Source organism: Mya arenaria, chromosome 14 (genome assembly GCF_026914265.1).
Source record: "Mya arenaria isolate MELC-2E11 chromosome 14, ASM2691426v1".
Classification (NCBI taxonomy): Eukaryota; Metazoa; Mollusca; class Bivalvia; order Myida; family Myidae; genus Mya; species Mya arenaria.
In genome coordinates, this window is record NC_069135.1 from 1,997,670 (window position 1) to 2,024,378 (window position 26,709).

The 26,709-nt window shown below is 34.0% G+C and overlaps 1 protein-coding gene and 2 long non-coding RNA genes across 3 annotated transcripts in view; all 3 read right to left on the bottom strand.

Moving 5' to 3' along the window:
* Positions 1-26,709, bottom strand: part of LOC128217436 (uncharacterized) — an 88,912-nt gene that overhangs the window by 11,765 nt on the left and 50,438 nt on the right. The window lies entirely within an intron of this gene.
* On the bottom strand, positions 11,800-14,823 carry LOC128217099 (uncharacterized). Its single transcript, XR_008258183.1, has 2 exons — positions 14,733-14,823; positions 11,800-11,847 (listed from the first exon to the last, which is right to left on the bottom strand). It is a non-coding gene; the product is annotated as an uncharacterized LOC128217099 (long non-coding RNA).
* LOC128217096 (uncharacterized) lies at positions 20,983-26,350 on the bottom strand. The gene is made up of 3 exons (XR_008258180.1): positions 26,207-26,350; positions 22,046-22,239; positions 20,983-21,126 (listed from the first exon to the last, which is right to left on the bottom strand). It is a non-coding gene; the product is annotated as an uncharacterized LOC128217096 (long non-coding RNA).

Sequence of the window (26,709 nt, forward strand, 5' to 3'; positions counted from 1 at the left end):
GAAAACAAATCATGACGTCGTGTCTGTTATTTTGTAAAATTTCAATTCTTAACGATCAAGTGTTGTACTTATTGGAGGCCGATAGGCGATCTCATTGGCTGTAAATGTTGTTATCTAAGATATATTTTATTACAAATGTCGCCAGATAATACTGTTCAACATTCTAACATGAAGCATAATAACATGACTTTATGGATATTGCCGGTTACCATTGACCTCATATTGTCATAGCATTGTAATAGTGATGTGCTGCGACTATGGTTTGAATTAACAGCACATATACAAATAGTAAAATGACTTCAAAAGACGATATCCTACCCAAATAAGGCCAATAATTGGTAACACGTATCTGGTGTCTGTCATACTATACATTTGTGTACCTTCGTGTCTTACAGCAGCTCTGCAAATATCTCTCCCTCTATGCCACGTTACAGCATTCGTTGCGGTTGTACCTTCTGTTTAAACAAACAAAGCCTATAAAATTAGTTAGAAAGAAACCAGAAATGTGTATGATAATCATGTATAAGTAGAGATATAATTATTACTTTTTTGAATGTTTTTTTATAATTCATATTAATATAACAAAACCACGACGATTTAAATGAAAATCATAATCCTTCAGGATAAAAAGCAAAAATTTGATTGCGCGTTAGTTTAATCGAATTTTTATTATTGTTATCTATATCCAGCGCCCAAACAACATAACGAAAGCGAAAAAAAAATGTCGTTAAAAAATCGTTCTCTACTTCATTCCAAGACGTTGATATGTATGAATTTTGGACATGATGTGGCGAGAGCTGCAAAACTAAACGTTGCCGTTTGACATTATGTCCTCTTTTGTTCTATCGTTGTGACGCGGCAGACAACCAAAAAAAATGAAAAGACGAGCAATTCAAAGCGCACTCGTCGACGCTTTTTAGACATGAAAATGTCAATGAGGTTTCTTACAAAGGGTTTTATTAGATGCTGGTCTACCACCTCTGGAAAAGAAGCCAAAATATTATTTATCAATCTTGCGACCTGTTCAGTATTAAAGTGATAATACTTGGAATTTGGCAGACTGCAAGAATTTGCCAGAAACAAGTTGTCTGTAGCGCTTGTATTTTGGATTTATTTATTTCCGTAAAAGCCACACAGTCATAGGCTCCGCCTACATTTGGATACATTGCCTTTATATCTATTATATTTTTAAAAGCGTGTAAACTGGCCATTACATTATCTTTGTAAACATTTCAAAGGTTTACCTAAACATTTCGGTATATCGCAATCCTCAGGTCCATTACGAGTATAACACCAGGTATTCCCTTTGTTACGTGGGTCTCTACAAAAGCTATCTGTATTATCCACACTCTCATTGGCACAGCTTTGTGACGATGAATTACACGGAAGACACGTTTCCCCTGACCGAGAAGTTGAAATGGTTCCATTCCAAAGTGTGGAATTGTTAAAGCATAAATCTAAACGAAACATTCCAATACATTTAATAAAATTCATTGGGTTGTTTTAAAGAAAACATATAATATGCGAAAATCACGCGCAAACATAGTTAACATCTTCGTAAAACTTAGATATATAAATCTCCATTTATTAACACTGTCAGTGCGGTATTTCCGCCACATCTTTTCTCTTTATTTCCATGATAACGTTCATTGCAATTGTCCGCCGTCCTTACAAATTGACCATGGATCTTTTGGAAACAATAGCATGTGAAATCCTTCGTACAGAAACAAGAAACACATTGTATATCAGCCTTGATAAAAACTGTTCACCTGTTTACATAGGTGGATTTATATTTGATTTATTCATTGATAGCTTAGTATGTGTAAATTAGAATAACTTTCAAACAAAACGTTCTGAATAGTGTAATAAATATCCAAAGTTAATTTCAAGTAATAGCTTAAATTCACAACCCTCGATAAAACACTTTCATCTATAGCTTACGCATTGGTATACATTATTTGTTCACCATTGAAATAACGAGATTTACCTAACATAATATAATCTCATTCTACAAATATTTTAAGACATCTCAGACATCAGTTCCGTAAACTATCATTAATGGTTGGTATACACCACTAGAGATGTATATATGATAGCTAAACGGTTTTTTTAATACAAGTTTTAATGTATGCTTTCCTTGATTTGTATCTTATTTGTAATCAAACTAAAAGAATGAGCCTAGTATTCAAACATTGATCAAACACTTATTTAGATGCACAAGGCCACGGTACAAAGGACACTGATTAGGAGACAAACCTTCAATCCGAAGTAGTTAGAATCATGGCAGTCCTCTATACATGTCGATTGTTGATTGGATTTTAAATGAACAGCTCTTTTAGGTAACATATCGTCCGTATAAGTAAAGCACCCTATACTTATACACCGTCATTGAACTTATTGCATTTATTGTTCATTACAAGTGGAGTTTTTTTAAACAAGAATAAAGAAATCAATTATAATGATTTTGTGGCGCTGTAGCTTGATAAAATAGGCCTGGTTTTATACATGAACGTACATTTTCTATTGCCTGTCAAACTATACTCTGATAAGTTATATGTTTTGTAACACTCTATTGCAATAATAATTTATCTTTATTTTACATCACGTTTGTGCTTTATATTGACGTACTTTTGTGTAACAGAACATACTTTAGTGAAGTTACCTGTTAACCACGACCATGGCGTGAATTATCGCCCAATCCAAGACTCTGTTTCGTTCGCTACGTCCATTTGAGCTGAAAGGTTTTCCTTTGATAATTCTATATAAGTGTCATCAGTCAACATTGTGCCACCCTTACCAGAACACATCTCCTGCGCCTGCGACCACGTGGCATTGCTGGATGTAAGAAAGGTTGTCCCTACACCTGGCATAAATATTACATACAGCAAGATTTATTGTTTCAGGTTTTAAATCAACCTTAATGCATAATTTAGTAAACACTGGTGGTTATTAAAAAGGTTAAATTTGTATCATCTGTACTGGTTGAGTTTGTAAATCCGAACAGTTTTGACAGTTTGTTATCAATATATTTGAAGTACCATAAAACCTGGCTTGGATAACGTTTGGTTCAAACCTCAGCATCTGCCAAAGTAGGCATTCACAAAATAGTTTGTTAAATGTTCGCAGAATGTATATTATATAAACAGTAAATCAGTTGAGTATGTAAATCCCGTTCGCTTTTAAAATTAATTGTTTTCTAAAAATTAAATGCTATTTCGTCATTATTCGGTTTTATTTCGATCCAAATGTGTTAGAACTGCTCAGCTGTTCAATCGAAATGAAATAAAACGGAAATTATGATTTGCTGTGATCCGCCAAATGTCAATATCGCAAAGGCACAAGATTGATACGATTGACGAGATTATTCAATTGTAATTATATTTTTGCTTACCAACACATCTGTCGATTAACAGAAAAAGACGGGTTGTTTTCACAACATCTCCTCTGTGTTTTAAGTGTGACCTTCTATTTATAAATATAATATAAATAGATCCAGATCACTGCGGGGCCCTAATGGGGTAAGGGCTATAAAAACTATTTCTTTTCGAGAATTGCATTACTAATTAAAGTGTAAAAGTATTTGAAATTAAACAAACTTTACCCATTTATTCATTCAATCAATCATTCAATTAATCAATAAATAATAAATAAATCGACATATTACTGGAGGAAACAAGTAATATAAAAATTCAGAGAACATTTAAATATTTTTTCATTACGTTAAGTTGCTGTCCAGGGTTGAACTGTTTGACAGTATACCTCATATTAATAAAAACAGGCAAAACTACTGGACAACTATCATTAACCTTTTCATAAGTTTCGGGTCCACAAACGAATCACACTACTGCAACACACTATCATTCTTTCTAAACAATTCTTTCACACTTAAACAATAATTATGAAGCAATCTATCGCACACATCACACTCATATCAAAAACACACCATTCTGAGTCCTCACCACTCACGCTTCCATGTCAATCACACACATACGCAAATGCGCTTATAACGTAAATATTAACTGCGTCACTCCTTACAGTGCTTGCCCTCATCTCCTGCCTTGCCCTCTTCCTGGTAGCCTTCTTTCTCTTCTCAACCCGTGCTGCCTTAGCCTCCTCTCTTTGGTGACGTTTTCTTTTACTTCCCCTAGCGTTCGGGCCAACCGTTTCCCCTCGACCTCCTTTTTCCCTTGAATTATACAATAAATGAAAATTACATACTTTGTAGCGAAATGAAAATAATAGTAGTATAATAAATTACTCACGATTGGTTTTTCCTTTATCGCTTTATTGTTCAATGCAACATTTATTGACAAGTATTTTTTTTTAATTGCTTTCAGTTCTTGCAACACTTCATTACTGCTAATAATCCGTCCCTTTCCTACCAGTTTCCGCGACGGGGCTTTCTTTGAAACAAGAGAGTTGACAGGGGGTGGCACCAAAATGTCGGCCAGTCTTTGGGGAATTATCGCCCTGGATACGAGACGGTTTGTAGTAAATTTGCCACAAGTAGGGCATGTCTCTCTCTGTAGTTTCTCTTTAAACAATTCAGCACATTGCAGTTATAAAATGCCTATCCTTTTTTGCAGAAAACGTGTTGCCACCGCGGCAGAGATTGCGTCATCGCGGAAAATCGCGGCGATATATTCCGCGTTACTTGATTTAAACATATTTTATTCAACATATACAAACAAACTACAAAGAATATGCACACACACACACACTGGTTGTCTATAATATTGAAATGAATTGGAACGAAAGCATAGATTATAGAGTTCTTCTTCGTAGGAATTAAATTACTCATTTACCAGAAAAATGCGTATGATTGAGGATTAGACGGTACATATGTTTTATGCGAGAAAATATGTTACTAATGCTAAAATATAAATCTAAGGAGTGTGGTACGGTTTAGATATAGGTTCGATAGTTCAAACACGATGTATAATAGCTACAAAATAAGCACAAGTGATTGTTTAAAGGATATATAAATAGGGTGTGGACAGATATTTAGGAAGAATGGTAGTTGGGTAAATAACATACTGGGGAAACTTTGCCAGTCAGGTAATGATCAGAAAAGTTTCGAGCCTTTTATGCATTTATGAACAGTATCAAATATTTTGGAGTTGTTCTCGTTGTTTAGAGTTGGATTGCCATAGAGAATAAAACCAATGTTAATTTCTATGATAATTGACATATCACGAAAGAAAGTTTATCGAGAGTCGGTATATAAAGGACAATGCATGCAATAGTGAGTACTACTTTCAACTTCACCATACTCGCAAAGAGGAGAGCTGATAATGTTTTTTACAATAAAGATGATAGTTAAGACCATTGCAACTAGTACGCAGTCGAGTGTGAAGTGCTTGTAATCGGCGATACCGTAATAATAGTAAAGCGGGCAGGCTGGCAATCGACTACGAAGTGCATACTTAAAGGATGCAATTGAACGGCAATCCCGTACATTCTGTGGAAGTTCATTCCAGGCACGTATAGTTGAAGGTAAGAAAGAGGAAAAGTAAGACTCTGTGCGTGACATAACCGTTCTTATGTTAGATGCATTCCGTAGTGGATATTTCTGTGAACTGACATTTAAAGGTGCCAGGGATGACAGATATTCTGGGGCAAGGCCGTTTTACATTTTGTAAAAAAACATCATAATTTGTGATGAATGCGTCTTTCTGACAGAGTAGGCCAACATAGCTCCTCATGGAGAACATCAATCGAAATTAACTTAGTAGCCCCACAGACTATTTTACCGGCTTCATTTTGTATCTTTTGCAGTTCGTTTTTTTCGTAGTCCGTACAGTTATCCCGGACAATATCAGCATATTCAAGAATCGGACTGATGTACGATAAAAAAAAGTTTCTAGACATTTTCTGTCCAGACGGAACTTGAGCTTTCGCATGATGCATATTCTTTTAAGGGCTTTACTTCTGGTGTACTCAAAGTGTTCATGCCATGTACAGTCACTGGAAAGAACCAATCCAAGGTGTTAATGTGAATTGATTTCTGAGATTTGTTGACCATACATAGACAAATCTGGATAAGTACGCGGTATGCGTTTTCTGGAGAACAAAATTGTAGGATTTAAGGTGACTAGCCATATATCAGCCCATATACTGATGCTATCAATGTCTCTCTGGATTATTTCAGTGCCCCTTAAGGGCTCGTCAACGAGAATATAAAGACATGTATCGTCTGCAAATAGCCTAACATTACTTCCAATGTTGACAACAATGTCATTTATAAATATCAAAAATAAGAGGGGACCTCGAAAAGAACCTTGGGGTACACCAGCCTCAAGAAAGACCCAACTAGACATGGAGCCAGGGAGAACTTCACGTTGCCTACATTTGCTAAGATAGTTACTAAACCACGAAAATAAGTTGCCATCGACACCAGTTTCTTGTAGCTTCACAATCAAGCCCTTGTGCCAAACTTTATCAAACGCCTAACTTATATCAAAGAATACAGCTCTAACCTCAAAGCCATCATCTAATGCCTTACGAAATGTGTTGTAAGGGTATGTAAGCTGATTAACAGTAGAATCGCCTGGCCGAAAGCCTGGCTGAAACGGGGTAAAAAAGTTGTGTAAGTTGTGTTTATATATTGCTTTCAAACACCTTTTCAATTGTATTAAGTAGGGAGATAGGACGATAGTTAACAGGAAGTATGGACTCCCCCTTTTTGAAAACTGCCCATACATTAGCATCTTTCTACGGTTTTGGAAATCTACCGATTGAGAGAGACATATTAAATAGGGAACACAACGGGCGAGCTTACTAGTGAGAACGTTCTTTTAAGATTCGATTTCTTATGCCAACTGGTCCGGAAGCTTTATTTACAGGCAATGATGATATAATGCCAGTGATCTCACTTGGTAGCACTGTGATATTGTCAATTTTGCGGTTACTATAATGATTACTAGCTGGCGGAACAATGTGACCATCATCATCTAATAAAGATTGATTTTTAAAGTGGATATTGAGTATTTCAGCTTTACTAGTGTCATCTAGGCAGAGTTCGCCATCAAAGGGATCTTGGATTGCAACAATGCTTGGCCTCGGTTGAGGATTTACCAACGACTTCAGAACCGTCCACCACCCTTTAGACTGAGAAGACCCAGAGCATTTTTTTCTGAGAGATTATAATTATAAGTTTCTTTTGCGTCGCGAATAGCCAAAGCTGTTTCATTCCGAAGTTTACGAAGTTTACCCCCATAGTTGGGTTGAGTTTGTATGTTTAGCCTTACTATAGTAACGTTTACGTTTGCGAATAAGAATAAAAAAATATGCATGTAAAGACATCCAGGGTACGTCATCTTGTCGAATAACGACTGTTTTAGTCGGGATACATCTTTTTGCGTTAGTCAAAATGGCATTGGTAATATTTGTAAGTGTATATATTGATATTCAAATCAGAAAGAGAGTCCCAATCAGTTCCCCCGAGAAGACCACGCAACTCATCGTAGTTACCCCTATCGTAATACCATACTTCTCTCGAAAAAGAGGTAGACTTACATTTTGCACATTTAAAAATGCCAAATATGGGACAATGGTAGCGAATGTTTGATGTAAGAAAAGGATCTCCAACACCCGATTTTATTAAACAATTAGAGTTGGAAATGAAAATCAGATCTAGTGTGGATGAGGTGCTTTCAGTGAAGTGAGTTGGCTCTGTTATCACCTGCGATAGACCATATAATGAACATAAAGTTTGAACACGTCTAGAGTAACTTATATTGCTAATGTTGTAATTAAAATCACCAGTGATGATTATATCACTTATTCCTGTATCAAAGGCACGTCCCACAGAATCCTCTATAGAATCGCAAAAGGCGGCAGAGGAGTTAGGAAGTCTGTAAATTTTACCAAAAAATAACCTGTTCGGTTTTATAGAGTAATCTCGACCGATACGCATTCGAGACATTTAAGCTCTAAATCAGGACGACGCGTAAAAATGAATAGAATCTTTGACGAAAACACAAACACCACCATGACTGTCTTCTTGTATATCCGCGTTCATCTGCTGCTATCGCGTAGGGCTTCCGAAAACATGCACTCGACGTGTCGCCCCGATGCGGCTTTTCGCTGTATGCAGGTATTTTATCAGGTAAAGGTGGTACAAATTGAAGATTGTACATGTACATGAAACGTGCTCGCAGAATAGATTTTACTCGATTGCGAGAGTTAACAATCTCATCCCCAAAACTAAATAATTATGTCGCTGGGATGTCGAGTGTTTGTTAATTACTTAAGTGTTTTTAAGTTTGTTGACTCGAATATAGATTTTTTTCGAACAAGGTGACAATAGCATCTGAGTTCTTTCACAATTGCAGAGCATAATTTCAGAGATCAAACTATGATTTGAGTACGAACCAGGATTATCGCGGTGGCTCCGCGCGGTGGAACGTGGGGGATATTTCAGGAATGAATTGCGGAATCGATGTCCCAAATGTGATTAAGTCTTAGTAAAACTACACTGACGAATAAGTATTTCAATTTATATTCATAACTCCAAAAGTAAGTTCCAGAACAGAACATATCTTTATTCAAAGCGTACAAACAAAGAACATAGTCAAAGCATAAAACACACTTACATATTTTAAATAAACATGTCAAAAAAACAGAACAGATATAGAGAAAGGTTGTACATAACAGATATGTATATAATATCATGAGGAATATTAATGCAAACATAAATACAAAATATGAGGAACAGCTGTTATTACAATTATTACAATTTAATAGTTGTTTTTGTTCTATTTTCAAGCTTTATTAGTTCTAGAGCCTTGTTATTATACAGGTTTAGCACAGCACACGTTGCTTTGTTACTCCACAAGAATTGCCTAACCGTATCAAATCAGATTAGTTTGAAAATTATATTATACCATACCATCATACAACGATGAAATAGTGAATACATATGCATAACCATGATTGAAACAGCATAACCATCAGTAATTCATGTTTCGAAACAACAAGTTTAAGTCCCTTCTTTTACTAAGAAAAAATAACTTGCTTATACTAGACTTTAAATAAGAACAAGTAGTTTATCATGATTATATTTTAAACAAATTCCTGTAATAATCTCAACACTCCTGAACATGAAAAAAATACAATAGTAAGCTTAACTTAATCCTATTATAAGGGACTGAAGATGTATCGAGAAATTGAGGCGAGTAACCCAATTGCATTTTCCATTTTTACAATCTTTACTATGAACATCCTTTACTTAATGATAATATTGGACCGTTAGTAGGTACCATTCATCATATCAATGTGTGTTCTTAATCACTTGCTGATATAATTATATTCACAGTAATCGGCTACACGTTTATGCGAACCGGTACTGTCATAATCATTATCCGTTGTGCGAGGAAGCTTATTCCATGTTTCATCATTTTCATTCTCTGTACGGTTTTTCGGTATGCCAGACAAATTGGCATGATCATACAATTGTTCCTTAGTTTTTAGGTGCGTATTGTAAACATTGTCTGTACCTTTGGTCTGAGTGTTCATAAGTTTCGCGTTAAGTGTGATTGATACTGAGTATACATTAGCATCATTTGGTATATGGTTATACACATTGTCTGTTTGGTTAGAGGGGGATTTGCTGAAAGTTGCATTCAAACTATTATAATCAGTGTGTGTGTAGTCATTATTCGGAGAAATATTAACTGCGATGCGAGGTTGGATTCTTGTTTTAGTATCCGAAGATATAAAATCACTTGGTTCTTGTACCGTTGCATATGTGTCAATGTTATCGTCAAGTCTGTCAAAATCGGAATGTATGGGGCTGCCGTGCATTTTGTCGCCTGTAGTGTTTGTTTTACGCGTGTCGATTTCTGTATAAGCTGAGTTAGTAAACACGTTAACCTGTTTAACATCCTCTCCTGGCCGTTTGTGTCGCCTGAAATATAAATGTTAATACTGCGTCATGATAGAGAACAAGGATAACTCAAACAATGAAATTGTTTATGTTATGTTGTTCAAGTCAGACTCCCATTTTTCAAGTAAAGGTTAAAAATAAGATAGGATTATTACCTAATATTTGCGCGTAATACATGAATTCGGATAATCTTTTCATGTCGTTTTACTCGCAATTTCATTAAAATTGTAACTTGACATTCGCTTTATTTTCATAACGATGTGTCCCCATTGCATAAAAAGCAAGTATTCGGAATCTGAGATTGAATATATTGAGATTGCTTTTCTCGTAAGGCAGTATTTCTATGACAAGTAGCATGTTGTTTTATACTTTCTTTTTTGTTCTATGAAAATAGTATTTCGTAAGTTTTTTATGATTAATACCTTTACAAAACTCACATTGTACAAACCGAACCTCATTTTCCATTATATTTCGTAAAAGGCATTGTTTTTCAGTATCAAATAAACACTTGCTGTTGATCAAACGTAGTAAATACCTCAAGCAGCAAATCAGAGTAGTTATCAACACCACGAAAACAAGAGCCCCCGATGAAACAGCAGCGATAAACCATACTAAAATGTAACAAAATAAAGTCATGACAATCATAAAAACCAATTTGTTTAAAGATGCAATCGTTCTCCCAAATACGATTTACCATAATCTATAATATTATTTATTGTATTCCGAAAAGAATGAATTAATGTCGAAAACAATGGTTCTTATGAAGGATACCATGTTTAATTTGAAAGAAATAAGCATAAACCACGGTATTTCTACCTTATGAGACTATAGTAGACCCTAGTAAATCTTAGCATTTACCAATAAACTAATATTTTTGCGATTTCCGCTATTAAATACACGGTTACAATCGTGTTATCAGCAATTAATATTTTCCATAAATGCATTATTTAGTAAGTATTAACGGGTTGATCAGTCAAAATTGATGTTTGTTATACATGTGTATGTATTGATTTTGAATACGATTGTCACTAAGTTCTCGTGATATAACAAAGTCCTTTGACTATTTAAGTAAACATTAAAATCAGCGCATATTAAAGAAGTATAATCATATTGGTTTGTATTCAGTTTGAATGCAGGAACCGTTCCTGTTTAAACAAATGTAAATTCTCCACTTATTATTATATTCAACGTCTAAACATGAGCTAAATAAGTCACTTGGAATATTAAAAGGTTGCAATAATCTTCAAAAGATTGCCATTTAAAACTAAAGATACACTAATATTCCAAATATAATTATGCTTTTTCCAATATAACTCACGAATGAAGGACTGAACATACCTTCCCCTGTGGTTGTCGGAAGGATTGTTGTAGGGTCTTCTTTTTCTAAAAGTAAATCATTACATCTGCTTCTAAACAAATATTGCTAAGCAAAATACACCAAAAAGGCTACCATATATCAAACGAAATGTGCATACCCTTAACAGCGTAAAGCTAACATAGTCAATTAGTAGAAAATAAAAAAGGTTGCAATAATGTGCAAAAGATTGCCATTTAAAACTAAATTTACACTAACATTCCAAACATAATAATTCTTTCTCTAATATAACTCACGAATGAAGAACTGAACATACCTTCCACTGTGGTTCTCAAAAGGATTGCTGTAGTTTTTTCTTTACCTGGAAGTAATTCATTACATTAGTTTCTATCGCTAAGCACAAATACACCAAAAAAGCTACCATATATCAAATAAAAAATGCATACGCTTAAGAGCTTAAAGCTAACATAGTCACTTAGTAGAAAAAAAGGTTGCAATAATCTGCATAAGATTGCCATTAAAAACTAAAATTACACTTACATTCCAAATGTTATTATTCTTTCTCAAATATAACTCACGAATAAAGGACTGATCATACCTTTTATTGTAGTTGCCGGAAGGATTGTTGTAGGTTCTTCTTTCTCTAGAAGACAATCATTATATCAATTTCTAATAAAAAATGGTTAAGCAAAAATACACCAATTGCTACCATATATCAATCATAAATCTATATTCTTAACGCCTAAGTGCCACTCAGGATTAAATAATTAGAGAGAAAAATATAAGAGTATATAACTATGATAAAGTCTCATATAATGTCTGATTAATTATCGAGGTCCACTTGATGCCTTAGTAAAACGCAACGTTTGGGAAATACCAACAAAATTCCAATCTGGATCATTGACTCACTTTATGCTAATGAGGTAGATAAGTGGGCTGAGCATAGCGATTTACAAACAATACCTGAGCAGTAGCCGGAGTAGACTGGAGAAATCACTAGAGAAATACTGAACAGTTTCAAATGGAATTTCGCATGAAGAAATTAAGCTCCTGCTTCTAAAATGAATGTGATGCAAATATTTTCGAATGAAACAATGTTGTTCAGTGAAATATCGCAGATAGCTACACACTCATATTTTGTAAAATGTACTTTTTGTGTATGACGAAACAGAGTGTGGCAAATCATTAGAAGTGTTAAGTCTAAGATATCAAAAACTGGAACCCTTCAGCAAATGATGAAATGTTTTTAAAGACCATATTTTTCATATAAGAGTTAACAACTTTGTTGATGCATAATTTGTTAATTAACATTATCACGTGATGTTATTAATGTATGGTTACCATGTCAAAATATCTAAATCTTGCATGAAAGTCGTGGCGGGTGTTGAGATTATTATTTCATTATTTTTTATTTTATTACCGGTGTGGCTTCGAACCCCACGAAAACCAACATACTTTTAATACTATATCTGTCTGTTTTACAATTTCGATATCGTAGAGTAAAATAATGATGAAATAAGTGTTTTCAGATGCATGACCAGGTAAACTATTTAAGCTCAAAACGTCTTAGATAAAAAAATGCAAATCATTAGGTATTTAGAAAGTCACGTGATATGTAAATTTCATAATGACGTTGTGCGCGCTAAAATTTAGATTGTACTGAAAGTAACGTTCGGTTTCGTTGAATCTTTAACTGCAATTAATGCAATTTTTTGGGGGGTGGGGAGGGGTAGTTGAAATGTAAAAAAAGGATTTATAGAAGTCATTTGCATATACATACAAACAATATATACAAACAAATATATTTACATCGCTAAAACATAATGGGACTTGAAGGGCAAGTACTTTGATATGAAGGCTTTTAAATACACATGAATGCTAGTATTCATCAATATTTTCGAGATACATATTTTAAAAATTGATTTGGAATAGCTTTAATTTTCGTCTTTACAACTTTGCAGTGTCCATAAAGTTATCAACGCCGTGTCTTATATAATATTTATCGGGTAACGTTTGAAAACTTTTATTGATATTCTAGTTATATTGAATGACAATCTTGTTATGACCATCAAACAAAACAGAGAAAGAGAAACAAGCAACACACTATAAACAACAACACTATTTATAACGCTCTACACAAGACAATTCAAATAAATAATGATCATAATTAATAATATGTCCAGAGATTTAAATCGACATGAAATAGTGAACACAGTATATGATTTCTTTTAAATCCAACAACAATATTTTCCACAAAGAGTTGAAATGTTATTGTTGCCAAGTATAATAACAATCTCATAGAGACAACCTTTATTCAGGGAGTGCGGTTGATTTTTGGTATTACTCTCCCTTGCCTTTTGTTTAATGGGCAGGAAAATGCAAAGCTGCTCTGTTCACCATTGCAGACCAGTTAGATTTACTCTTTGGAAAACTTCATTGTTTTCATTGATATCTACTGCACTTAGTGTAACTATTTATTTGCATTTGTCGTATGTTGTGTTTGTCATGTTTTTACAATGTATTAGAATGATTATTATTTCATTTAGAAGCATTAATTTATTTATGTCAAATATTTTCATGACACGAGAATACATTGAATTGAAATCGAAATCGCAGTACCATGGAAATCTTTAAATATCCTTTCATTTACTAACACCCTATACTGGGTCTGGTTACAATTGGTAACAAATATGGATAACTGACATTAACCGTAAGAGAACCTGTGGGGCTACCATTTTGTTTTAGAATGACCTGTCTTGTCGTTGTTGTTATTATTTGCCATAAATATATGGTTTATATGTTTTATACATTTCAATTAATCTGTCACTGCACGCGATTAAATCATACAGGTAAACACACTATTTACGAGCTTATTATTTATTTCAAAACGCCAAGATGTTATGCAGACGTTCATAGATGTCTGAACATATGATAGAATACAAACATTTTGCAAAATATTGTTTTTGTTATCCATAGACTATTAAACTGCTTAATGATAACCCGGTCATAATATGAGCCCACACTCGCTTAGGATTTTTCCATTAAAAACCAGGAATACGCTAGAAAGCAACATAATCACAAATATACATATATAACATTGATATATGTATTACAAATACACCAATAAAATTGCAACTCAAGTATAAAATATAAATGACAAGAACTTGAATTGTTCAACAATAAGTCCGCCCGGTTAGTTCAATCGGTAGAACGTTGGACTCTGAATCGGACAACCCGGGTTCGATTCCCGGGCGGACCAGGTCACTTCTGTTGTGATTGGTTATAAAATCCTTTCTACGACCATTCCCAGTGTACCACTGCCCCTGGCATGTACAGAAGTTGTCAGTTCCTTGCAAAGGTAAAGGCACCTAGTACTGGCTCTGCCCAGGATAGGTGTGCGGTGGTTGAACCGTCACTCTGGGACCCTTCAATGTGCTCACGCCGGGACCCGGAGTATAAACTACTAACACCACCACCTTGAATTGCTATAGCCTACTAATAATTCTCCAACCTACTAGTTGAACCTACCAACTTTCCAGGAAACGTTGAAGCCAGGTCCATTCACTGACTCGTCTGATATAAACTGAATGACAACAGTGGGTCCGCTTGAATAGAATGTGATGTTTCCTCGACCACAAAGTGTTTTGTTTGGGTGTCCTTCCGGTGCATCATTGTCGTATAACTGTAAACAAAACCCTGTCTTGCTAAATAAATGCTAAGTTGTTTCTTTCATATGCGGAAATGTGTTTAAATACTTAAAATAACAATTTTGTGTCATTCTTACTTATACTTTGATTAATTTCCCATGATATATTGAATAGTATGTGTGTATCGATTATCGAACTATTTGCGGTTGCAATGCAATTTTAGTGATGTTATTATCAATGTTTTCTTTTTCAAAATATAACATTTGCATTTCATGTTGCACTTCAAATATAAAACAAAACATATCAACCAGTGTTCACATGTAGTTCACCTTTATTTTATCGCATATACATCCCACACTGTCTTCTAAATCGAACTCGATGTAAATCTCCATTTTCTCAGGAGGAGTCATTTTTATGTTCCAGATACAGTTGTGCTTCGAATCGTAAGTGCGTGTTGTGCTTGGAAAACTAAAGATTCCATGTTTGCCTTTACTATATGTCTCACCACACGTTAAAGGCACTGGTAAAGAAAAAAATGATATGTTAATAATGCTCTCTTACTTCCAATTAAGATAGATGTACCACACTCAATTACAATCTTGTTATCAGTAATTAATATTTTCCATAAATGCATTATTAAGTAAATAGTTAAAGGTTTATCACTAAAAATGTATGTTTGTAAGACATGTTGATGAATTAATTTTAAATACGAGTGTAAAAAGGAGCCATACTTTGCATTAAATCATTTAATACTTCAAGTGACATAGTTTTCTAATGTACCCGACACAACTTGGAAGATTTAAAACAATATTGTTTGACCAATACTGTTATATTGACGATGACATAGAAGTGATGAGAAACGACATAATTGGTCAATCAGAATATCCTTATAACCGCGCATAAACATCATCTCTTCCTCAGCCATGTTCACAATGTCGATTATTCGAATGATATTATTACGAGATTCTTATTAAAAGAGTCGTTTTGACGACATACATAAGTCGTTTAAACGAGATACTAAGTCGTTTAAACAAGATGCGTAAGTCATTTAACGCGTTAACATGTCGTTTTACCGAGATACGTAAATTGTTTAAACAACAGTATTTAAACACATATGTCACCTCTTTGCCACCGTCGATATTTCTTGATTTCGTTTCGCTTTTTCCCCATGTGCTATAAACGAACTCATTAAAGTACATTGCTTTTGTTTGAAGTGAAGTTTTTGAAAGATCCAGTGTAATTGTGTTTTTTTAAAATGTTCTAAACATTAATGCATGGTCATTACAAACCATTACGAACAAGTTATAGATTATGATTGTATATACTAATCTAATTCTAACAAAGTTACTAAACATTTTGAATATAATAATCATATTATATGCAACAGATGGACGCATTTCTTGGAAATTATACTTAAATGTTGTTATTTGTAAAATACATAATATGAAAATAGCAATAATAGTAACTTAAAATGAGAATTGCAACTTTCTTATGTTACTGAAATAATCAAATGAATTTACGTTTTTACTTTTTCTCGATAACCTTTTAGATCTCGAGTTGATGTTAAACGAAATACGATTTGGGAAGGCCTATTTCAAAGTCATTGAAGGTAAAAACAGACCGATTAAAACAAACGGAACATAAGAAACATCTTTTCAGTGTATATAAAAATACCTACATGTCTGGCAAATCGCACGAATTCCTTCAATACACTTGTCCACGGTTAGTGAAATGCCACTTCCGTTTCTTGTAACACGGAAACAGTCGATGAAAAGACCAGACAGATCTAGATAAAGTATATTTAGAATATAAACCAAAGTTGTTGTATTTAGATAATTAATGCATATGATAATTTTGATGTATTTCATACGACTGATACAGTTATACATTTCAACGATATACATTTCTGAACATACAGTTATACATTTCAACGATATACATTTATGTCGGTTGCAAAATATTTCTTTTACATAAGGATTGTAATATTATAAGGTTCGAAATGGTTTGAAGAATCAGCACATGTGATGACATAAAATAAGCATAGTTACAAAGTAATCATTGCAAATTAAAAAGAAGCATACCTCTCACAGTCCTCAATGTACGCCGATATCCTACCCAGTATTCAAGTCCAGAATCAGGTAAAACGTGTCTGGTGTCTGCCATACTATACATTCTATTTCCACCGCTTAAAGTAGATAATCTGCACTTATCTCTTCCTTCATTCCATGTTACTGGTGTTGTTTCGAGTATTCCCGCTGTTTAAAAAAAACTGAATTTATTTAAGTGGTTAAGGAAATCAATGAAATTATAACGATATTCATATTTGAAATAAAATATATTTTTTTATATTTTGAATTTTTAACATCACATTTAATTGAAACTTCCAATCATATGTGACGAATTTGATTAAGCGTTAGTTTTATCGTCATTTTATTCCATTCAGTCTGTCTCCGTCGACATAACGAACATATGAAAAAACGTATCTTGTCATTCAAATACCTTTCTATACTACATGCCAAGAGTGATATATGAAAAGTTAGAGTGGTGGCGCTGGCTGCAAAACAAAACGTTGCCATTCGGCGTTTTGTTATATCGTTGTGGCGTGCAGAGAAATAGAAATAACGAAATGACAACCAATTTGACGAATCATTATTATAATAATTTCCCTTTCACTTACTCTCTGTTTCTCAAGACGTTTCATTCAAAATTTCGTATTGTGTTATGATGCTTTTGACATCAAAAAGTCAATGTTTTTCGCTCATTCACACGCAATGCAAAAATTAGAACGCAAGAGTGCCATGAAAAGACAGCAATATGTAAATGATGTATTAGAATATTATTAATCATACTTAAAATGTTCAGTATAGAAATGATGGTACCTTGATATTGACATGCTGCTGGAAGTTTATTTGAGCAGTTTCTCTGTCGAGCTTGAATTCTAGATCCAGTTATTTCTCTAAAAGCCATACATTCATATGTCCCGTTTATATCAGTTCGACCTGAAAAGAAAGATGGCTGATGTTGTTATGCTATCGTCATACTTATTATAATAAAACTAAATGGCGAAATATATTTCAAATAAAACAAATACAACGACCATGTTTTATATTGTGTCTTCGTACAAATATAAGTCTGTTCAGGCATTTTCATTTAGTAAAATTAAAATTGTATCGTAATTTAAAAAGACATTTAATTTAACATTATTCTCTGTCAAACGGAAATTTTCGAACATTTTCTGACCAAATCATGAAAAAAAGTGTAATTTAGTTGTTAAATTGCAGTTCAAATGTCACTGTAAAGGTAATTCATAACTATGTTACTCTGTCCAGCAACACAATTGAAGTATTCAATTTTGGCCGACGCGTGTCCGACATTGTTTTCCATAATGTGAATTTTATAATGCGTATCAAGAGAAACAATCGTGGACCAAATATTTCTTTTAAAAACATTGAGTCAGCAAACATCTAATTCATTCTCTATGAACGACGACTGAAATTATAAGAAAAACAGACCAACACGAAATGATTGTCCATGCCTGAACCTCCATCAATCGCATTGACAGGTCTATAACATATTTTACAAATAAGTTCACTGCAATGTGAAACCCTACGTACAAAAACAAAAAATATATTGCTGATCAACCTTGTATAAAACTGTTAACCTGTCAACAAGGGTGGATTTATATTAGATTTGTTCATGTATAGCTTATTATATGTTTCAAACACATCTAACCAATAATTCCTGAATTGTCTTAAAAGAGCTGCAGTTCTCCTATTGGCGTTTTGTTGAATAATGACAAGTTGAACATTACGTATCATTGAGTAAAGTTATATATTTCAACACAGCCATCGACTGATTGTCAAAATCGTGTGGGTTATCGACATCATATTTATTTTACCAGATTACATAGCAAACAAAAGAAATATTGGAGTTTTGTCAATGCTTATTACTAGATATAAATAGTTTAATACAATGAAAACTACAGTGACAAGCCCAGTAGTAAGAAAAGGCAAAACCTTTTTGAGACACAAGTCTAGGACCCCAAGACGCTGAATGAGAGACAAAAACTTGTCGAGTTCGCTCATCCTGCTTGTGTGGTCTACAATTACTCGTTATATATTATTGCAGATGCATTTATAATGGCTGTACACTGGAAATGACATACTATCTTTCTAAACATTACCAAGATTTACCCAAACATTTCGGTATATCGCAATCCTCAGGTCCATTACGAGTATAACACCAGGTATTCCCTTTGTTACGTGGGTCTCTACAAAAACTATCTGTATTATCAACATTCTCATTGGCACAGCTTTGTGACGATGAATTACACGAAAGACACGTTTCCCCTGACCGAGAAGTTGAAATAGTTCCATTCCAGATTGAGGAGTTGTTGAAACACAAATCTAAACGAAACATACCGATACATTTAATGAAAGTCATTGGAGTTTTTTACGCGGGAATATGCGAAAATCACGTGCGAGAAGAGCTAACATCTACGTAATTCTTGTATTATGAAAACAAATTAAAAAGTAAATCACCATTCATGTACACTGTCATTGCGGTATTTCCGCCACATCTTTCCTCTTCATTTCCCGGACAGCTGTCATTGCAATAGTCCGCCGTCCTTACAAACTGACCTTCTATCTTTTGGAAACAATAGCATGTGAAACCCTACATTCAGAAACAAGAAACACATTGTATATCAGCCTTGATAAAAACTGTTCACCTGTTAACAAAGGTGGATTTATATTTGATTTATTCATTGATAGCTTAGTATATGTAAATTAGAATAACTTGCAATCAAAACGTTCTGTATAATGAAAAAAGATCGAATCTTAATTTCTAAGATTAGCTTAAAATCACAACCCTCGATAAAACACTTTCATCTACAGCTTACGCATTGGTATACATTATTTGTTCACCAATGAAAAACGAAAGTGGCCTAACGTAATAATATCTTATTCTACAAATTATCAAGGTTTGTTAAGTCATCTCAGACACCAGTTCCTAAAACTATCATTAACGGTTGGTAAACACTACTAGAGATGTAGATATGATATGGTCTTTTAATACAAGTTTAAATGCATGCTCTCGTTGATTTGTATCTTATTTGTAATACAATTTGAAAACTATAAGGCCGAACCTAGTACTTAAAATAACCCCCCATTTAGAAGAACAAGGCTACGGTACAGAGGACACGGAATAGGAGACAAACCTTCAATCCAAAGTAGTTAGAATCATGGCAGTATTCTATACATGTCGATTGTTGGTTGGATTTAAAATGGACTGCTCTTTCGGGTAACATGTCGTCCGTATAAGTATAGCATCCTATAAGTATACACCTTCGTTGCATTTTTGCATTTCTTGTTTATTGAAAGTGAAGTATTTTAAATAAAGGAATCAATGATTATGGTTTCATGGCACTGTAGCTTATCATACCTTTTATACATCTTCATACAGACAAAATACTTTTTTATGTTTTCTAATATACTCTGAGAAGTAATATGTTTGCATAAGTTCATACAATAAAATAGTAAACACATTACTAAACTGCTCGGCATCGTGATGTACTGATATAGCTATAATAATCGATATTTATTTTACATCACGTTTGTGCTTGATATTGACGTACTTTTGTTTAACAGAACATACTTTAGTGAAGTTACCTTTTAACCAGGACCATGGCGTGTAGTATCGCCCTATCCAAGCCTCTGTTATGTTAGCTGCGTCCATTTTAGCTGCAAGGTCTTCCTGTGATACTTCTATATATGAGCCATCAGTCAACATTGTGCCACCTTCCTCAGAACACATCTCCTGCGCCTGCGACCATGAGGCATTGCTGGATGTAAGAAAGGTTGTTCCTACACCTGGCATAAATATTTTATACAGCAATATTTATTGTTTGAGGTTTTAAATCAACCTTAATGCATAATTTAGTAAACACTGGTGGTTATTAAAAAGTCTCAATTTATAACATCTATATACGCATTTAATTAGATTATTTTTATATGTTACTTAAATATCAAATGTCTTTTTAATTATACCCATATTCTAGGTCGTGATGAATGAACAAAAACATAAATTGACGGATGGCGGATATCCGACGAATGATAATATGTATTACCTTTCCATAATAAGCGAAAACCCCTTTCAGTATTGCTACCGTATCCAGATTTGAAAAATATGTCGAAACGGTTTGTTTTTGTTAGCCATCTCTTCCAGCGATTTAATCCACCACATAACCTGTCTGTGGAGCTGCCATCGAAATACATCTGACAAGTAAGATCATTTAAACATATATTTCCGAAAGGACATAATGTTGACGTACTTTGGTCACTGGGAAAAATTCATGCGAGTAGTGCCTCATGAGTCAGTCAAAACAACATAATGTATGTTTCAATAGTCCTAACATTTTTTTTGTATAGAAACAAAACAGTTATGAGAAAAACATGTTTGATTTTAATATTTTGACTAGGTTACCAATTCTGATCAATGTTGAATTTTCAATTTGTTTCAAAATTTTCCCGCGTTCGGCGTATGAATTCCCACATATGAAACGTTTATATTCCAGTCAGTTAATCAGCGATAAGACCCCGTGGCCTTTTCACAGAGATCAGCACCACATTGGTCGCCATTTTGTGACGAAGAAATGAAATAAAAACCGGTTGCCGGAATGACATTTGCGTATTTTTTTTGAATATATTTAATAGCGAAATTCTGCGTTTTAAGTTGCATAATCTGTTTTTGTTGAAGTTAATATTTATACTGCAATCTGAGGTACACAGTAAAGGGATTTTATGTTTAAACGTAAAAATTAATATTGACCAACTTGTGAATGATGTTGGCTGGATAATGCCAGCGGTCATGCTATATTATATGTTATGGCAATGGAAGTTGTGAAATTATCAACTTATTCATGCAACCTTGATAAGGGGTATGCAAGTCATGTTATGTATGTCGTCAGACAAACACATCGGTAGCTTTGGCAGCCTGCATGTAATTGTGTCCGTCTGGTATCCAATGTAGTGTTACTTGCAAAATTCCAAATGATATAGTTCACCAATGTACATTATAAGTATTGAAACCAATATAGAAATTTAGACAAAAGTCTTGATTCTTCCATATGTAAAGCTTTTCAAACTTTCAATCTCATTCGTATTTATCGTACTTAGCATCAGAATGATAATTTACCTGAACAAAATCAGTATTACAATTCGTGGATTGAGCCACTTGAAAGTCAACAAAATGCAGCATTAGCCTGGACCCAGGAGGCCCTGTGATGTTCCAGATGCAATTTTTGTTTTCCGGTTAGTTGGAAGGGTAGTTTGGACTGGTTATTTCACCGTAGTGCGACCGGATTGCCCCACCACACGCCGCTGTCTCCACTGAAAGTAAAACAAAGTATTGCACGGATCACCGTCTAACACATGCACATAACTATGGTAGGATTTTTTTTTTTCAAAAGTCTAAGTTTTATCAAATTAAAGTGATTTCCCGATATCCCCTTAAAATAGGTACCGACTCTAAACTTTTGTTCGTGTGTTTCTGATGCCAAGATTTAAATATTCATTCACTCTTCATTTATTCAGGTATCCATGACAACACACATATGTCAACTTGACGTCGGTTAAATTCATCTCAGTAATGGTTAATGGTTTCACTCGCGTAAATTCAAAGAGAAATGCTGCAGATTTACGGTCTACCGGTGTGGAATCAGTAACGACTAGGACACAATCTATTCATTTGGACATTTAATGAATATTGCGTTCGAGAAACGTTACGAACTCCCTTTAATATATATGCAAAAAGCTACAGAAACATGCTCAGTAGCAAAAAGTTTAAACATAAACCCGGTTAACATGGCTAAGATTATGTAATCCCAAAACTACCGATCACAGTCTCTGTAAAACTGGAAATTATGACAACATTAAATGTAAGTGCGGGGCGACTTTTTACAGCTTCCACACGGCACTCACAAAACTGCTGTAAATATCAATATATATGCAAAAAGCTACAGAAACATGCTCAGTAGCAAAAAGTTTAAACATAAACCCGGTTAACATGGCTAAGATTATGTAAACCAAAAACTACTGATCACAAGCTCTGTAAAACTGGAAATTATGAGAACATTAAATATAAGTGCGGGGCGACTTTTTACAGCTTCCATACGGCACTCACAAAACTGCTGTAAATATTAATATATATGCAAAAAGCTACAGAAACATGCTCAGTAGCAAAAAGTTTAAACATAAACCCGGTTAACATGGCTAAGATTATGTAAACCAAAAACTACTGATCACAGTCTCTGTAAAACTGGAAATTATGAGAACATTAAATATAAGTGCGGGGCGACTTTTTACAGCTTCCACACGGCACTCACAAAACTGCTGTAAATATCAATATATATGCAAAAAGCTACAGAAACATGCTCAGTAGCAAAAAGTTTAAACATAAACCCGGTTAACATGGCTAAGATTATGTAAACCAAAAACTACTGATCACAGTCTCTGTAAAACTGGAAATTATGAGAACATTAAATATAAGTGCGGGGCGACTTTTTACAGCTTCATAACGGCACTCACAAAACTGCTGTATCAATATATATTAAGCCGATATTGACTGATGGCCAATATAAATATGATCAATGCTAGTTGTATCGTTTACTTATAGAGAAGTGTTAACTGGATCTATAAAACAACAGCAGCAGCAATATCAACGATTGAAATGATAACAATGGTGAATGGAGAAATGGACGGCGAAGGGAGCGGCAACAATCGAAACGGGAGAGGTAACTGCGGAATATGGGGGTAATTCACTTCAGGGGAATAGGTGTTGGGGTGTAAAATCATTGTAAATAATTAATTAAATGTCAGCAAACTATTTCATTTGCAGAGAAGCAGAAAACATATTATATAACAGCTGTGACTTAGGCTGTTTCGCTAAGTGAATCTTTTTCCAGTCGATAAAATTATAAAAAATATATACTTTTTTAAACTTCATTTCTTATGAATAAAACAATGACAAAATGTCAACATATGAATTAAACTTTATATCCGGATCATTTACGCGCTCTTTAATGCCATTGGTTACACTGACAATTTACTCAAATAGTGTTAACTCGATTTATTGGAATTGCTAGTTCATTGTTGCTCAGTATATGTATGCCTCTATGTATGTTTAAAAGTATTAGCCACAATAATGCGCGTATAGGGAACTTTTTAATATTTGGATATTACACTTTTGTACCATGAAAACCAAGACAACAGCAAAGATGGCCGCCGTTTTCAGATCCGTCGAATGGTATTACTATAAAGGGTAAATACACCTTTTGAGGTCGTTACCATCTGCAAGGCCCCCAAAATAGTTTACAACCCTATTGCGTAGGATAAGTATCGCTTTTATTGCATAAAACTAGGGATGGAAACCGGATACCAAATCGGTATCCGGATATTCGTATCAAGTATTCGAATACTATCCGGATACTCGTATCAAATTGTTTTCATAATAAGTAAATTTCCTATTATATGTCACCCACCTTTTGTTATTTGACATAATTGTCCACTTAATTTAGAATTCGTCATATGACAATTTCACTTTTTCATTCATTCTTTCTCAGTCTTAATAATTTATAATGTTATAATCAAAGCTAAACAACTCATTTTACGTCATAAAACTCATGATGAATACCACATAAACACCTCGCGAATTTGATAGTCACTTCGGCCCAGGTGGTTGCTTGGTTACTGCCACGTGCTTTCGAGTTTGTTATTTATCAGCAGGGTTCATGTTAAATGACGCTTTGATTATAGGATAGTCGATTGTAATTTTATTTCATTATATTGTGTGATTTAATGCAATGTTTTGTAATGAAGGATATAATTGCGGAAAAGATAAGAAGACAAAAAGACGATCTGATTTTTCTTTATTTACATGCGTGTACTTGTGATTGGACGATCAATTCCTGCGGATTAATGATCAATCCGTTTAATATCAACTAGTGCCAATTAGTGTCAATTAAGCACATCTGAGATCATAAAACAATACTTGTCATTGTAAACAAGGTCATAGAACTTCACAGGGTGCTGCACAATATCACGCCTTGTGCAAACACCCAATTAGCAGACGATTTGTGACACATACCCGCTTCGTGACAGACACTGTTGATCACCTGAAATATTTCATCTAAAAAGTTTTATAACAATTGCTATGTCTCTGCTAAACTATTTCATTGAAATTTTATTTCTAAACGAATATTCGAATACCCATTTTGGTATCCGAATACTTGCGTGATATCCGGATATCCGGATACTCGGATATTCGCTTCCATCCCTACATAAAACACACAATAAGTAACTTGTGTGTGTCAAAAAAGCTGTTTAATGTGACGAAACTGCAAAAACAATTAGTTAAAAAACTTCATAACAGGTACTTGTGTGAGGTCACGAGCGATGTCATTGATATTTTTTTTTTAAATTAAGTTCGATAACGCCGCAACATAACTCGACAAGGGCATTTTGTCCCGATGCCATTTTTCAGTGTTCACGAGGAGTTAAACGTTATAAACTCGTTAAAAGCAAACAAATAGTCAAGACAACGGCAGAAAGTAAACACAACTCAGCTTGCCAGGAAAAGACAACTCAGAAAAAAATAAGATAAACGTGGTTTATTGCATTTCATTGATATTTGTATACAGCTACATATGATGTTTTTTTGTGTGCAAAAGTTTGCATTGTTGGCCCATTTTCGGTCAGAAACCTGGTCATTGTTATGATGCGCGCCCTGATAGCACTTATATAAAATAAAAAGCCGGTCATTAACGGCACGTGAATTTACTGAAAAATGCAAGTTTTCTATCGATAACGCCCGGATTTTTTTGCGTTTTAACGCACCATGATAACGGACCGAAAACACACATTTCATGCAACAGTATGTTAAATGACTATTTAACACAAACAATATTAACTTAAATGTTGGTAGTAAGTTATATTCAGATGGCAAGCTTTCCAACATACTTCCCATTAACGCCACCAAGGATGTAAAATAATGCTGTAAGATCAATTATATATCTACAATTTATATTTAATTATTGGCCAACTAATGCATTAGTCCATTAAATAGTTTTCATTGATTAGTTATATATAATCATTTCCCATCAGAATAATCTAAAAAAGGACCGCATACGATGTTCTGTAACATGCATTGATGTATGTCATAAACTGATATTTTATATGACATAATAAATGAGATTATTTCTTAAAGCCTTATTTTGAAAACAATACATATTTAATCAAAGAACGATTCATGCATCTTAGCAATGCTATTTGTAAAATAACGAATTTATTATAAACTTACCTTCATGTGTTAAAATTTGCATCCACAATATAATAAGTACAAAGAAACGATTCATACTTATCATTTTTTAACACTGATACTGCTATTGAAATTAAACAAATCAAAACAATTTGAAAATTAGAATGTTTAATGGATCATGGCGAAGATGTATACAACTTATGTTATTGTGCGCATCCGTGATCACGTACTAGGAAGTGGATAGTCATTGGGCCAGTCACCAAAGAGATACGATCACATGTGAAGATAATATCATTTCGTACCGGAATCTATTTAATATTAGTGAACTGGTTAAATCTGGGGATGTGCGTATCTGTTTCCTACTTGATTTATTTGTACGATTTTTCTTAAGCAAAAGTCCATTTATGACAACCGCATTCAAATATTAATTGAACTAAATGTATGTTCAAATCACAAATACCAAAGGATGCTTATCCAAAACTCAGTGGCAACACATACTATTAGCTGGACAAATCGTTTTTAATAATCAAGTGTGGAAAGTTGTA